Source organism: Lithobates pipiens, unplaced genomic scaffold, assembly GCF_037356315.1.
Source record: "Lithobates pipiens isolate NorthernLeopardFrog02 unplaced genomic scaffold, aLitPip1_a1.2 Scaffold_30, whole genome shotgun sequence".
Classification (NCBI taxonomy): domain Eukaryota; kingdom Metazoa; phylum Chordata; class Amphibia; order Anura; family Ranidae; genus Lithobates; species Lithobates pipiens.
The window spans coordinates 138,477,654-138,491,947 of NW_027507791.1; the positions used below are offsets into that span (position 1 = coordinate 138,477,654).

Here is a 14,294-nt window from a genome sequence, read left to right on the forward strand (position 1 = left end):
CCACAAGATGTCCGCCAATTCATCCCGGAGGGCACGCTTCTGGCGTCTTAACGAAAGTTTGTTACAGAAACAGGAGATACTGGAAGAGGTGAATAGGGAACTTACTTTCTATTTTCAGACGAACACAACGGCTGACTCCTCCCCGGGGGTGGTATGGGAAGCACACAAAACAGTTATTCGGGGTGTTCTGATTAAACACGGCTCGCGCATCAAAAAGGAAACCGGGAAACAGTTGGACTCACTCCTGGCCAAACTCCAGGTTTTGGAGATGAAACACAAAGCCTCCCTGGATCCATCCGTGGAGGCTGAACTTTCCTCTCTTCGGAGTCAAGTTAATGACCTCCTTGGCTACAAGGCCAAGGCAGCGTTACAAAAATGCAGACTCGTAGCCTATGAATCCGGAAATAAATGCAGGTGTATTCTGGCGCGGGCGGTCAAAGACATTAAGACACGGACCTATGTCCCTCAAATTAGGTCGGCGGCGAATGTGAATGTCGGCCTCCCGCATCAGATAGCGTATGAATTCAAAAACTTTTACAATACCCTCTACAACCTACCATCCCCACCGGGAGGACGACCTCTGATGGAGGCATATGTAACTTCCAGTCAGATCCCTACATTGTCACCTGACAGCGTAGCTGAGTTAGAATCCCCGATAACTTCAGAAGAGTTGGAGTTGGCGCTTAATACGGCTAAACCCGGGAGGGCTCCTGGACCGGATGGCTTTACTCTCCCGTATTATAAAAGACACTATTCCCCACCCTTAGCCCTCATATGGTGACCTTTTTTAATGACATAGGGAACACAGCCACCTTCGCCACCGATACCACGGTCATCCCTAAGGAAGGCAAGGACCCCATGGCCTGTAGTAGCTACAGACCGATCTCGTTGTTGAACACTGACCTTAAACTATTCACCAAAATATTAGCAACCCGGTTAGCCGGACACTTACAGTCCCTAGTAGGGCTGAAACAACTAATCGATTAATTGACAACTAATCGATTATAAAATTAATCGATTACTATTTTCATAATCGATTAATCGGCCAGGGACATAATGGGGTTAAAAAAAATTAAAATGAGCCCTTTATAGTACAAAAATATAATCACTACTGTAAATATTACTTTCACTGTTCTTCAGTAAAAAAAAAAAAAATGACCCCCTTCCAGTAGCGATTATTTGCTTTTTTGTACTATAAAGGGCTAATTTTAGTTTTTTTAACCCCATTATGTTACTAAACTTCTTAGACCTGGTTCACATCTATATGTTTATTGGTGCTTTTTGCAGAAACGCAACAGTTCATTTACATGGTTTCCTATGGGACGTGTTCATATCTGTGCTTTTTTCAGCCGCTGCATATTTGGAAAGGCTCAGGGACTTTTAACGCAAAATGGAGCTTTTTTGGTTCAATATACTTCAATGGAGAAGCTGCAGAAAAGAATGTAATTCGTTTTTGCAGCAATTTGTGTTTTTTTTAATCTGCCCAAAAAAAAAATGCAAAAAACGCAAATTGCAGTAAAATCACGTGCATAAAAATCAAAACGTACAGCAAAAAGCACTGCAGAAACAGATCAAAAGCAAAAACTGCATAGGTGTGTACCGAGCTGTATGCTGGCCTTACGGATCAATTTTCAGGTGAGAATATTCAGACGAAAAATCTTTGTACATTCGCTGAATGAAAGAATTTTGTTTGAAATTTTCAGTTCATTTCTGAACAAAAACCACATACACTGTCTGAAAATTCCTTTGACCGAGAAGTTTTCTATTATTTCCAAATTTTCCCGTCACTGTGGTTGAAAATGAATGTCAATTTGACCCACTTTTTTTTTTTTAAGTTTATTAACCGATTAATCGAAACAATAATCGGCCAACTAATCGATTATGAAAATAATCGTTAGTTGCAGCCCTAGTCCCTAGTCCATTTAGATCAGGTGGGTTTCATCCCTACGAGAGAGGCCAGAGACAGCACAACTAAAGTATTGAATTTGATCCACATCGCGAACCAGACTCACACCCCTTCCGTTTTTTTAAATACAGACACAGAAAAAGCCTTTGATAGGGTTAACTGGGTGTATCTGTTCACTGTCCTCCGACATATAGGCTTAGGTGAGAAAATGATTAGGTGGATAGCCCAATTATATGCTGCCCCAACGGCACAAATTAAAGTGAATGGGATCCTGTCGGAACACTTGCTAATTACAAATGGAACCAGGCAGGGCTGCCCATTGTCACCCCTTATTTTTGCCCTTTCCTTAGAACCCTTTCTATATAAAGTTAGGAATAACCCCGATATCCAAGGCATTGTCGCGAGTGATGCCCAATTCAAGGTCTCTGCATATGCGGGCGACCTGATGTTTTCCCTCTCCAATCCAGTGATATCCCTCCCGAATCTCCTCCGGGAATTCGAGGAATATGGGCAGATCTCTAATCTAAAAATTAACTAGACTAAATCGGAGGCCATGGGGGTAGCACTGCCGCAAGCGACCATGCGAGGGCTTCGTTCCAGCTTTAATTTTAAATGGACATCCACGGCTCTGTCGTACCTGGGGACTTTTGTCCCTTCAAATCTAAATCACATCTTTAAACTTAACTTCCCTCCCCTGCTGGCCAGAACCAGGACCCTATTAGAATCCTGGAATAAGGGCCTTCACTCCTGGTTTGGCAGGTGTAATCTTCTTAAGATGTACATCTTGCCCAAATTTTTATATTTGCTGCAAGCACTTCCTATTTTGGTCCCTACGATGTTTTTTAGACAGGTACATGGTCTGTTCACTGGCTTTATTTGGGCACATAGAAAACCGAGACTACTCTCCATGCCCAAACTCTACGGCGGCCTCGCCTTTCCGGATGTAAAGAAATACTATCAAGCGGTGCATCTTGGTAGAATTATAGACTGGTGCCGACACCAAGATCTGAAGCTGTGGATACGTCTGGAACAAGCCCAGACGCAGGTGTCACTACAGGGGGCTGCCTGGTGTTATAAGCATCTCCCAGCCCACATGAAGAGACATCCCCTGATATCGACGACCCTCCGGGTGGGATCACAGATTTACTCAGAAGAGTCATTATCCACACCTACTTCTCCGCTATATCCTATTATAGGGAACCCGCAATTCTCTCCAGGGCTGGACCCCCAACTTCTGAAGGCCATGTCCAGTAGCAAGTGCACACAAGCATAACACTTCCAGGCGAATGGGGACTGGCCGTCCATAGAGATGCTCTGTAACACATCGGGACCCTATAAACTAGCTTTTTGGACTGCTGTCCAACTTAGACACTTTCTTCGAGCTCTCCAATCCCCCCCTGTGATTTGACGAACCGTTGACCGCCTTTGAGGAATACTGCTCTGGTAACGGGGCGCTTCCGAGAACACTGTCCACAATGTACAACCTTCTTATCACACCCGTGGACGACGCTCATTTGGCCTTCCTGACAAAATGGGAGAGGGAACTGAACTGTACATTTACTCCGAGCCAGACTCAAAGTATTGTAACATTAGCCCTAAAGTCTACCATCTGTACGAACATACAGGAAACTAACTACAAACTCCTAACAAGATGGTACTTAACCCCTCAGGCTCTACACTCTTTCTATCCGAATGCCTCTGCGCTTTGTTGGAGATGTGGACAAGAGCAGGGCACATTGTTGCATATATTTTGGTCATGTTCGAAGTTGTCTCACTTTTGGTCCACGGTCAGGACCGTTATTCAAAAATTTACGGAATACAATGTCCCCAATGACCCAGCCTTCTTCCTACTGCACGTAAATACCATGTCCACTAAAAAGTACAAAAAATCCATCCTATGTCACCTAGTAAATTCTGCTAGAGCATGTATACCGCTCCACTGGAAAAGCCAGGCCCCTCCATCGGTGGCGTCCTGGATTCGTAGAGTGGAGGACATTAGTAAACTGGAAGACCTGGTGCTTACGGGGAGGCAACAGCAGGAAAAATTTAGGAAAACATGGGCGCTCTGGCACCACTTCATATTCTCATCCGAAGGAGTATCTTTAAGGACCTTGTAATATGGTCGGCATTATAGACTACATATAGGTTAGGACAGTCCAGAATCAACCAGAATTCCCTCCACCCCCCTTTTCTTTTCTTTTTTTTTCTCTCTCCTTCTTCCCTCACCCTCCCCCTTCAATGTCCTTTTCCCCCACTCCCGATGGCCTCTGCCCTCTGGCACTGGGTTTTTGCCAGGGTACTGAGGTTCTGACGAGAGCACGAGATGAGGGAAATGAACGGACTTAGGCTCTTGAATACACTTCTGGCTTCTTAATTAAGATTTTATGCTTGGATAGGCGGTAATCACCAGATGGCAGATTGAATTAGGTCTTCCATAGAGTTATGATTAGTATGCCATGTAAAGTGTATACTGTGTACCTACCTCTTTCTTGCTCTCGGTAATATATTTACTATGTACTCCCCTTTCCCTCCCTCCCCCTTGTGTATCCCACTTCTATGTTGTATATGTCCATGCCCATGTTGGGCATTGTTTGAAATTAATAAAAATTTATATTTGAAAAATATATATATTGTTCAAATAAGAATAAATCTTCCTAATATGGATAACCATGATTAACTTAAGTGATTGTAAAGTTTCGTTATTTTTTTAGTTAAAAATAATTTTATACTTACTTGCCCTGAGCAGTGATTTTGTACAGAGCAGCCCAGATCCTCCTCTTCTCAGGTCCCTCTTCAGTGCTCCTGGTTCCTCCTTCCTGTTGCGTGTCCCCACAGCAAGCAGCTTGCTATGGGGGCGCCAGAGCCGAGCCACAGCTCGCTGTGTCCATTCAAACATGGAGCCGCAGCCCAGCCCCGTCCCCTTTCACTCCTCATTGGCTGACTGACAGCAGCGGGAGCCAATGGCGCCTCGCTGCTGTCTCAGCCAATAAGGAGGGGAGTCCCTGGCAGCCAAGACACACCTGCAACTTCGCTAGCTCTAGAGGGACCTCAGGTAAGTATTAGGGGGGCTGCTGCACACAGAAGGCTTTTTATCTTAATGCATAGAATACATTAATATTAAAAAAACTTCTGCCTTTACAATCACTTTAAACAAATATCTAATGTTCCTTACACACAGAACTGATGTATGAACAGACAGAATGTTCCTGTGCAAAAACACAAGTATGGCTGTATATTGAGCGCATTTACACACATATGCCTGTATTTGTGCTTAAAAATTCTTCCAGCATGCCATTTATTCAAATACTATTACTTAAAGTGGTTGTAAACCCTTTACAACAACTTTATGCTACAGGTAAGCCTATAATAAGGCTTACCTGTAGCTACCATGGATATCTCCTAAACCTTTAAGAGATATCCCCTATCCCCTGCATGTGCCGATATCATTGGCACATGCGCACTGGGGCAAACTGAAGCAATGGCACGTACCATTACCGGCAGCTCCCGCGCACATGCGTGGGAGTGAAATCATCGCGGCTCCGGCCAATCACAGTGTCGGACCCGCAATACCCAGAAGTAACCCCCGGGAGAGATGTCGCTGGCTGGAGGGGGGGGGGGGGGCGAGGATGGCTGCGGGGGACTTCAATCTAAGGTAAATAATTCCTAATGAGCTAACTCATTATGCCTTTGTCTTGCAGGGTTTTCTTTTTTGTTTTTTACCAGGGTTTACAACCACTTAAGGGTCCTTTCACACGGGGCGGATCAGTTCTGATCCGCCCCGTGGATATCCGTTTGCTTAGCGGGGATCACTCCGTCGATCCCCGCTGAGCAGAGAGATGACAGGTCCGTCTCTGCACACTGCGCAGGGACAGACCTGTCACAGCGCCGCTCTCCCCTATGGGAGATCGGATGACGACGGACCGCAGACGGATCGAAAAATAGCTTTTTCCTCCGTTACACTTTTTTTCGGATCGGAGCGGGTCGGATGTCAGCAGACATGTCACCGCTGACATCCGACGCTCCATATAGCTCTATGGAGCACCCGTTCAGGTCCGCCTGAAAAACTGACAGGCGGGCCTGAATGGGACGTCAGTGTGAAAGGGGCCTTAAGTAGGGAGGTGTAATTTATGTGTGTACACATGTAAAATACTGACTAGTAACACCAACATTTTTTTTGTTTGTTTTTTTACTGATCTAAATATATTTACATAGTTAAAGAGGGATTCCACCAAAAAAAAAAATATTAAAAGCCAGCAGCTATAAATACTACAGCTGCTGACTTTTAATAAATGGACACTCACCTGTCCCGGGTTCCAGCGATGCCGGCAGCCGAGGCCGATCGATCGCTCGGCTGCTGTCGCCACCATTCTAGGTGAGGGAATCAGGAAGTGAAGCGAATCGGCTTCACTTCCCGGTTCCCTACTGCGCATGCGCGAGCCGCGCCGCGCAATAGGAAATCTCTGCGCTGTCACTGGGACCCGTGTGTGTCCCAGCAGACAGCGCGGCAGGGCAGGAAATGGCGTAGAATCCCACGGGAGTCTATGCCCGGAAGTGGGTGAAAATACCTGTCTTTGACAGGTATCTCCACCCCCTCCCCCCTGAAAGGTGTCAATTGTGACACCGGAGGGGGGGGAGGGATCCGATCAGCGGAGGTTCCACTTTAGGGTGGAATCCCGCTTTAATAAGGTTGAATAAAGACATCAGTCCATCCAATTCAACCTGTGTGGTGTGGGTGCATGCGAGTTTGTGTCAGTAATAATTCTAATATCCCTGTAAATTGGGAATAAAGACGCCCATTAAGATGCTAATCTAATAGTTTTTTAAAGTGGTACTAAACCCTGGATTTGTATTTTTACCTACGGGTAAAATTAAGATCTCCTAAACGTGCACCGTTTGGGAGATATTCTTGCGAGCAGCAACCAGTGATGCCTAGCAATGCTGTTCCTTCAGAGCTGTGTGCCGCAGCCAAGATTTCCACACCCATGTGCGGGAGTGATGTCATCGCGGCTCAGCCAGACGCCCAGAGTGCCCGAAACTCGGAAGTAAGCCTGGGTAAAGATGAAAGCCTCTGCAGCGGTGACAGCGCACCACTCGAGGACTTTGTTTTGAAGTAAGTCTTTCATAATATGCTAGTATGCAGCTTTACCTTGCAGGTGGATTTTTTTTTTCCCTTCTTACAGAGTTTACTGCCACTTTAAACTATCGACACTCCCCACTGACACCACTTATAGTGCCACATCCTTACAACTCTCACAGTAAAGAACCCTCTACACAGTTTTAAGGTTAAACAGTTTCTCCTCTAGTTTCTTTGAAGAGCCACGGTCTTTTTAACCAGTTCCTTACCACAGTATTGTAAAAATGACGGCGGCAGGAACTGTTCCTCCCTCCGGGTGGGCGTCATATGACGTCCTCTGCTTCCCGGCATCATGGAGAGCGTACGCCTCATGCCCAGCGGCTGCGATGTTAGCCGGGCTCCCGCGATTGCCAGGTAACAGAGCCGGGACGTGGATCTGTGTGCGTAAACACACAGATCCACGTCCTGTCAGGGGAGAGGAGAACTGATTGGATGTTCCTTGTAGAGAGGAACACCGATCAGACTCCTTCCCTCATCAGTCCCCTCCCCCCCACAGTTAGATTCACTCCCTAGGACACACATTTAACCCCTGCAGCGCTCCCTAGCGTTAACCCCTCCCATGCCAGTCACATTTATACAGTAAATTGGTGCTTTATAAATGTGAATGGTCCCAAAATAGTGTCAAAAGTGTCCGATCTGTTCACCGCAATGTCACAGTCACGATCGCCACCATAAGTAGTAAAACATAAAAAAAAAAAATAATAATAAAAATGACAAATCCATCCCCCATTTTGTGTGACGCTATAACTTTTGCGCAAACCAATCAATATACGCTTATTGGGATTTTTTTTTACCAATAATATGAAGAAGAATACATATCATCCTAAACTGAGGAAAAAAAATAGTTTTTTGTTGTTTTTTTAAATGGGATACTATAGCAAAAAGTAATAAATATTGTGGGGTTTTTTTCCCAAAATGTACGCTCTTTTTTTGTTCGTAGCGCAAATTACATTATATTTGTATATCACCATCCTAGCTCTTCTTCTCCAGAGAGAATAAGTTTAATGCTTGTAGTCGTTCCTCATAAATGAGGTCCTCTAGTCCCTTACATGCTAGTTTACAGATATTTACGCTCCTTTGTGTACAGGTCCACAGGAAGCAACAGACTGCATTCAGATCTTTAAAATAAAAAAAGCTTTAATTTAAAACAAGTCTGTGCATATAGGTATATTTTGGTCTTTGCACCCTTACAAAGATGCATTAATCCAGCCAGCTGCAGTCACACAAGCTCCGTGCAATGGTAATGCACAGAATGGTGCACAGTGGTGTAGTGGTTAGCACTCTCACCTAGCAGTAAGAAGGGTCGCTGGTTCAAATCCCAACCACGACATTACCTGCCTGGAGTTTGCATGTTCTCCCTGTGCCTGCGTGGGTTTCCTCCGGGTACTCCGGTTTCCTCCCACACTCCAAAGACATGCAGGTAGGTTAATTGGCTTCTGTCCAAAATTGACCCTAGTATAAGAATGGGGACCTTGGATTGTGGGCTTCTTGAGGGTAGGGACCGATGTGAGTGTGCGATGTACAGGGATAGGGACAATTGTAGACACTCACTCAGGTTGAACTGGATGGACTGGTGTCTTTATTCAACCTTGCTAACTATGAAGCTATGCTAACTATGAATAGGTATGAGCTCAGGCATGTTCGCATGGTCCATGTGCAGAGCCCGTCAGGAAGTCGGCGCAGCTCTGCGCTAATCACAGGCAGTGAGACATTACCCCGATGCGTGGCTGCAGAGATCGGGCAATTTCTCACTGCCTGTGATTAGCGCAGCGCCAACTTCCTGGCGGGCTCTGCATGTGGACCATGCGAGCATGCCTGAGCTCATTCCTAGTCATGAATCTGCTTTTCTTTCCTATGGGAGTACATCTGTGGGCTCACTCCCAACCCTGGTTGTGTGCGTCTATTGACACATACAGTGTGGCACAGCCCCGCCCCCTTCTCCCGCTGCTGCCTATCAGCCCCTATATCAGGGGTCTCAAACTGGTGGCCCTCCAGCTGTTGCAAAACTACAAGTCCCAAGAGGCATTGCAAGGCTGACAGTTACAAGCATGACTCCCACAGCCAGAGGCATGATGGGACTTGTAGTTTCGCAACAGCTGGAGGGCCGCCAGTTTGAGACCCCTGCCCTATATGAAGATGGTGAGGAGAGAGAAGACTGCAGCTGGGCACCCATGGGTCAGGTAGGTGTAGGAGGGGGGGCACAGCACGTCCTAAAATATTTTATCTTAATGCAGGGAATGCTGCACGTTTTCATGAGCGCCAAATCAAACGCTGATGAGGGGATAACGCAAAGGACTTTTTTCCCTGCATTTCTGTGGGTAGGACAGCCCACTGAAATGAAATAAAATGTTCTGCCTACATGCAAAGAGCAGGGCACAATGTGTGAACATTACCTTACTCTCCTCCAGTCTAGGACATGCTGGACACTGAGCTGTATTGGGAAGTGATAGAAGGACTTTCCTGCTCTGATCACCAGAATTGATATCAATGAGATGAGGAGCTGTGATCAGTACAGGGAGATAACATTGCAGTATGAGGAGGATGAAGGATCAGAGTTCCACACACAGACTGTCACGTGTCTAGTCCCAGGAGCACAAGGACATGATGTGACACAGAGCACAGAACTTCTATGGAGTCACCTTCCTATCACAGCCTCCTCCCAAGCACATGCGTAGGACGACACTTGACAGGTCACAGCCATGGGCAGCATACCTATATAATGACAACTACCCGTTCTTCAGCACTGACCTATCAAACGCCTCCTCCTCCTCTGCTGCTGTCCGAAGCTTGCGGAAGTGGAGATCAGAGAAGCCTGGTACACATGCCGGTGTACTGCGCATGCACGGATTCGTCTCCCATGCTCCTGGTGCACATGCCGGTGCACTACGCATGCGCGTCTCTATCTTCCGGGTTGCGAGTCTGCGGTCAGTGACCTGCAATGGATGGACTTTAGTAGTCAGAGATTTGTTAAAAATAAATAGAGTGTCGTCTGTATCAGGAATGGATTTCTCTGCATAGAAACTGAGCTGAGCCCCGGCTTAATTAGGGCTGGAATAGACTTAGAATAGGCAAGGAATGACAGAAAGGAATGCCCATAGACTTTAACAGGGAGATGGAATGCCCATAAAGGATAATGGAAAAAAAATATATCAATTAGTGACAAAATCTTTAGACATATCAAATACATTTTTTGCAATGACTTTTTACAAACTTACTTTTAAATATCATTGGCATTGTTTAACCCTTTCATGACTAAGCCTATTTTTGACATTTGTTGTTGACAAGTTAAAATCCGTATTTTTTTGCTAGAAAATTACTTGGAACCCCCAAACATTATATATATATATATATTAGCAGAGAATCTAGAGAATAAAATGGCGATTGTTGTAATATTTTATGTCACACGGTATTTGTGAAAAGGGACACTTTCATGAATTAAAAAAAAAAAAAAACAGTAAAGTTTGCACAATTTTTTTGTATAATGTAAAAGATGATGTTACGCCCAGTAAATAGATACCAAACATGTCACGCTTTATAATTGCACGCACTTGTGGAATGACGACAAACTACGGTACCTAAAAATCTCCATAGGCGACACTTTAAAAAAAAAAATCCGGTTACCAGGTTAGAGTTACAGAGGAGGTCTGGTGCTAGAATTATTGATCTCGCTCTGACAATCGCGGTGATATCTCACATGTGTGTTTGAACACCGTTTACATATGCGGACGCGACTTCCATGTGCGCTTTCTTTGCTGCGTGAGCTCCCAGCAACGTGGGCATTTAAAAAAAATTCTTATTCATTTTAAAATTAATAAATAGTTTTTTTTTTTTATAATTTTTTTGATCACTTTTATTGCTGTCACAAGGAATGTAAACATCCCTTGTGACAGTAATAGGATAGGTGGTGACAGGTACTCTTTATGGAAGGATTAGGGGTCTAAAAGACATCCAATCCCTGCTTTGCACTTCAAAGTATTCAGATCGCCATTTTCTGAATACTGTATATTTTTTTTAAATTGACGACCATTGGCAGCCGAGTAAACGGGAAGTGACGTCATGACGTCGCTTCCGTGCTTACAATTAGGAGGCTGGAATGAAGCTGCTTACGGCTTCATTCCAGTCTGTCCCTAGCTGCCAGAAGTGGTGGTTTGTTGATCGGGGCTTTTAGCTGCATCCGTTGTTATAGCTGGAAAGCCAATCGCTCTAAAAAACAGTACCGGGATGATGCCTGCAGCTGCGGGCATCATCCCGGTATAACCCCCGAAAGCCGAGTATGCACATCTGTGTACGCTTGTCGGGAAGGGGTTAATATTGAGATTAGGTGGGATTATTTTTTTTTTCTATGGCTGATATGTCTAATTAAATGTTTTTTTCATTATTCTCTATGGGCATTCCATCACCCTGTTAAAGTCTATGGGCATTCCTTTCTGTCATTCCTTTTAGTATGTCACCTTTTTTTTAGCCCTGCAGTCCATGAAGTAGAAGACCACCCTAATACCAAAATCTCTACATCTACAGACATCCACGATCGAACACTAACCTATCTAACCCTGTAAAGAAGAAATCGGTATAAATACCTTTTTTTAAGCCGACCTGATCCCACGCTGAGCTTCGCTGTGTATGTTAGTACAGAGGACACAGCCAACAACAGAACCCCCATAGTAAGTCTATGGGTGACGTGACTCCCCATTCATTTCACATTTCGGTTGTCTCCTCTGCAGAACTTCTCCCACTGGAGACCGGATTGGCTTCATAAAATGTATGTATACTGATTTCTTCTTTACTGTGGATGTCTATAGATGCAGGGATTTTAGTGTTAGGGTGCACTCACACTTTAAACTGCAAACAGGGGTGTTCACATGCTGCGGTTATAATGCTTCACGCCTGTGGCAAAAATGATTCCTTGTATGAAACGAATAGTGAAGAGCCACAAACAGCCCTCAAGCGTATACAATGCACATGGAGTGACAGCTCACTGGTGCAGCAATTATGGGGTTAATAAAACAGGTGGCAAGGAGCTGTCACATAGCCTCCTCATCACCATATGTCAGACACTTCTGTAAAGCCACCTGACACAGATCACTTTTCAGAGGAGCGGCGGCTTAGATGCAAGTCTAAACTTAGCAGAACAGAGACCTCCAGTCTAATGCCGTGTACACACGATCGGAATTTTGGTCGTAAAAAGCTCTGATGGTTTTCCCGATGAAATTCCAATGGGATTTCGCTCAAGCTGTCTTGCATACACACGGTCACACCAAATTCCGACCATCAAGAACATAGTGATGTACAACACGTACGACGGGACTAGAAAAAGGAAGTTCAAGACCCGGTGCGCCACCCTTTGGGCTCCTTCTGCTAATTTCATGTTAGTCGAAGTTTGGTAAAGGACGATTTGCACTTTTCAGACTCGTGCTTATTCCGATAGTTTTACTGCTGTTCAGTTTGTGCTTGTGTCTGGTTTTCAGTGCGTGTAGTCAGTTCATATCTGTTTTTCAGTGCTTTCTTGTCCACTTGTTTCTGATTTTCAGCTCGCTCTTCACAGGCCTTGCTGTTCTTCAGTGTGTTTGGTTATTTCGTTCTGACCAGGCGACCGTTTTGAAGCCATGTTGCGGTTACATACTCGTCGTAGAGTTCATGCTATACAGGGGCTTGGTGTTGGGGTTCTTACTTTGACACAAGCCCAGTCCATGAACAGGGCAAGGAGGAGTTCATGGAGCAAGAATTGGTTACTCCAGCATGACCAATTCTCTCATATGCCTCTGCTGCGTGAGATCCAGGAGAATAACCTTGATGATTTCAGGAATTTTCTCCGGATGACGGACCCCATTTTTCACCATTTGTTGGCTTTGCTCACCCCTTATATTAGCTGGCAGGACACCTGCATGCGGCAAGCCATCACTCCAGAGCAGAGGCTAGTCATCATCTTGCGATACTTGCCGACTGGGAGAAGTCTACAAGACCTCAAGTTCTCCACAGGAATCTCCCCCCAGGCTCTGGGGATCATTATTCCAGAGACCTGTTCTGCCATCATTCAGGTCCTGCAGAAGGACTATATTAGGGTCCGTTTTATCCTTTAACATCATTTTCTATGTATTTAATGTTTGCTAATGTTTTGTAATTATTTCATCATTCCATAATTCCCCTGATTGTAATATGCTGTGAATGTCCTCTTTGTCCTCATGCCTGTTTGAATCTTTTAATGCTCCTTTTTTTGCCTACATGCATATATGCCTTCACTAACCTCCCCAGCATGCTAACCTGGTCCCATACACACCTAGCCTAGTCACTTAACAATGTATTTTGTCAGCTCCATTGTAGTGCTTTACCCTAAACACCCCCTAAAATGTGTACAAATGTTATTGTTGTCGTTAAATTCATGCGGAGTGTCAGAGGCTTTTTTTGGGCTCACAAACTCATTTAGAACCCTCCCCCCTAAAATTTGGACAATGGGCCATCAGAGGGGGTGGGGAATCTGATAAGTGGACCTTAACTTTTTTTTTTTTTTTAATACGCATTAAAATCAATGTTATACTGATGTTGGCCAAGAATGTTTGTGTCTAATCTATTTGCAATGTTTATGTGCAAAATTACAATTTTTCTTTTTCTGTTTTGACTCCACAGTTGTCAGGTCACCTGAGACCAGGTGACAGATGCACTCCGTAGGAGTCGGAAGTGCAACGCTAGGTAGTGGACCTTAGGACTGACTGCTGCGGATTGTACCCAGGGAGATTCAGGACACAGGTCTACAGGATCACTAACACAGATCCCAATGGGAGCTGGAGCATAGATTCCCCAGGGTGCGAAGTCTAAGAGCCAGCGCGTGTTCGCCAGAGCCTCCAGTGGTGAGGATGGACTTCGCTGCAGTCTGGCTCCAGGTCGCAGCCCCTAGTGTCTCACAGCTCACGCTCACAGTAGACTACAGGAGAAGGAAGCAGCAGGCTGGAACGACAAGGATAGTAAGGGGATACGGCAGAGGTCAGGGCAACTAGCAGACAGGAACAAAAGAGTACACGCCAAAGGTTCAGGATCACAGGCAGACAGGGATGGTCAGGGACATGCAAAAGGTCAAGGTCACAAGCAGACAGGAATCGTAGAGAACACGCCAAGGTCGGTAACAGAGTCAACCATAGAGCACACGGCAAGCAGGAACCAGGAAGCCAAACACACAATGAATACACAATGGTTGATCAGCACTGTTGGCTTGCAGTGCACAGGTTAATATAGGGTTCCCTGATAGGGCCTGGGGTGGAGCCA

General features: G+C 45.2%; 1 protein-coding gene across 4 annotated transcripts in view; it reads right to left on the bottom strand.

The window, feature by feature from the left end:
* RMDN3 (regulator of microtubule dynamics 3) overlaps positions 1 to 9,916 on the bottom strand; it is a 266,534-nt gene extending 256,618 nt beyond the window's left edge. The window contains exon 1 of one of the 4 annotated variants that reach the window (XM_077464901.1): positions 9,789 to 9,916. The gene's annotated coding sequence lies outside the window, so the exon portion shown is untranslated. Of the gene's footprint in view, positions 1 to 9,433; positions 9,598 to 9,788 lie in introns of those variants that run through there. The other 3 variants (XM_077464902.1, XM_077464903.1, XM_077464904.1) reach the window with 3 other exon arrangements.
* Positions 9,917 to 14,294: the final 4,378 nt, after the last annotated feature.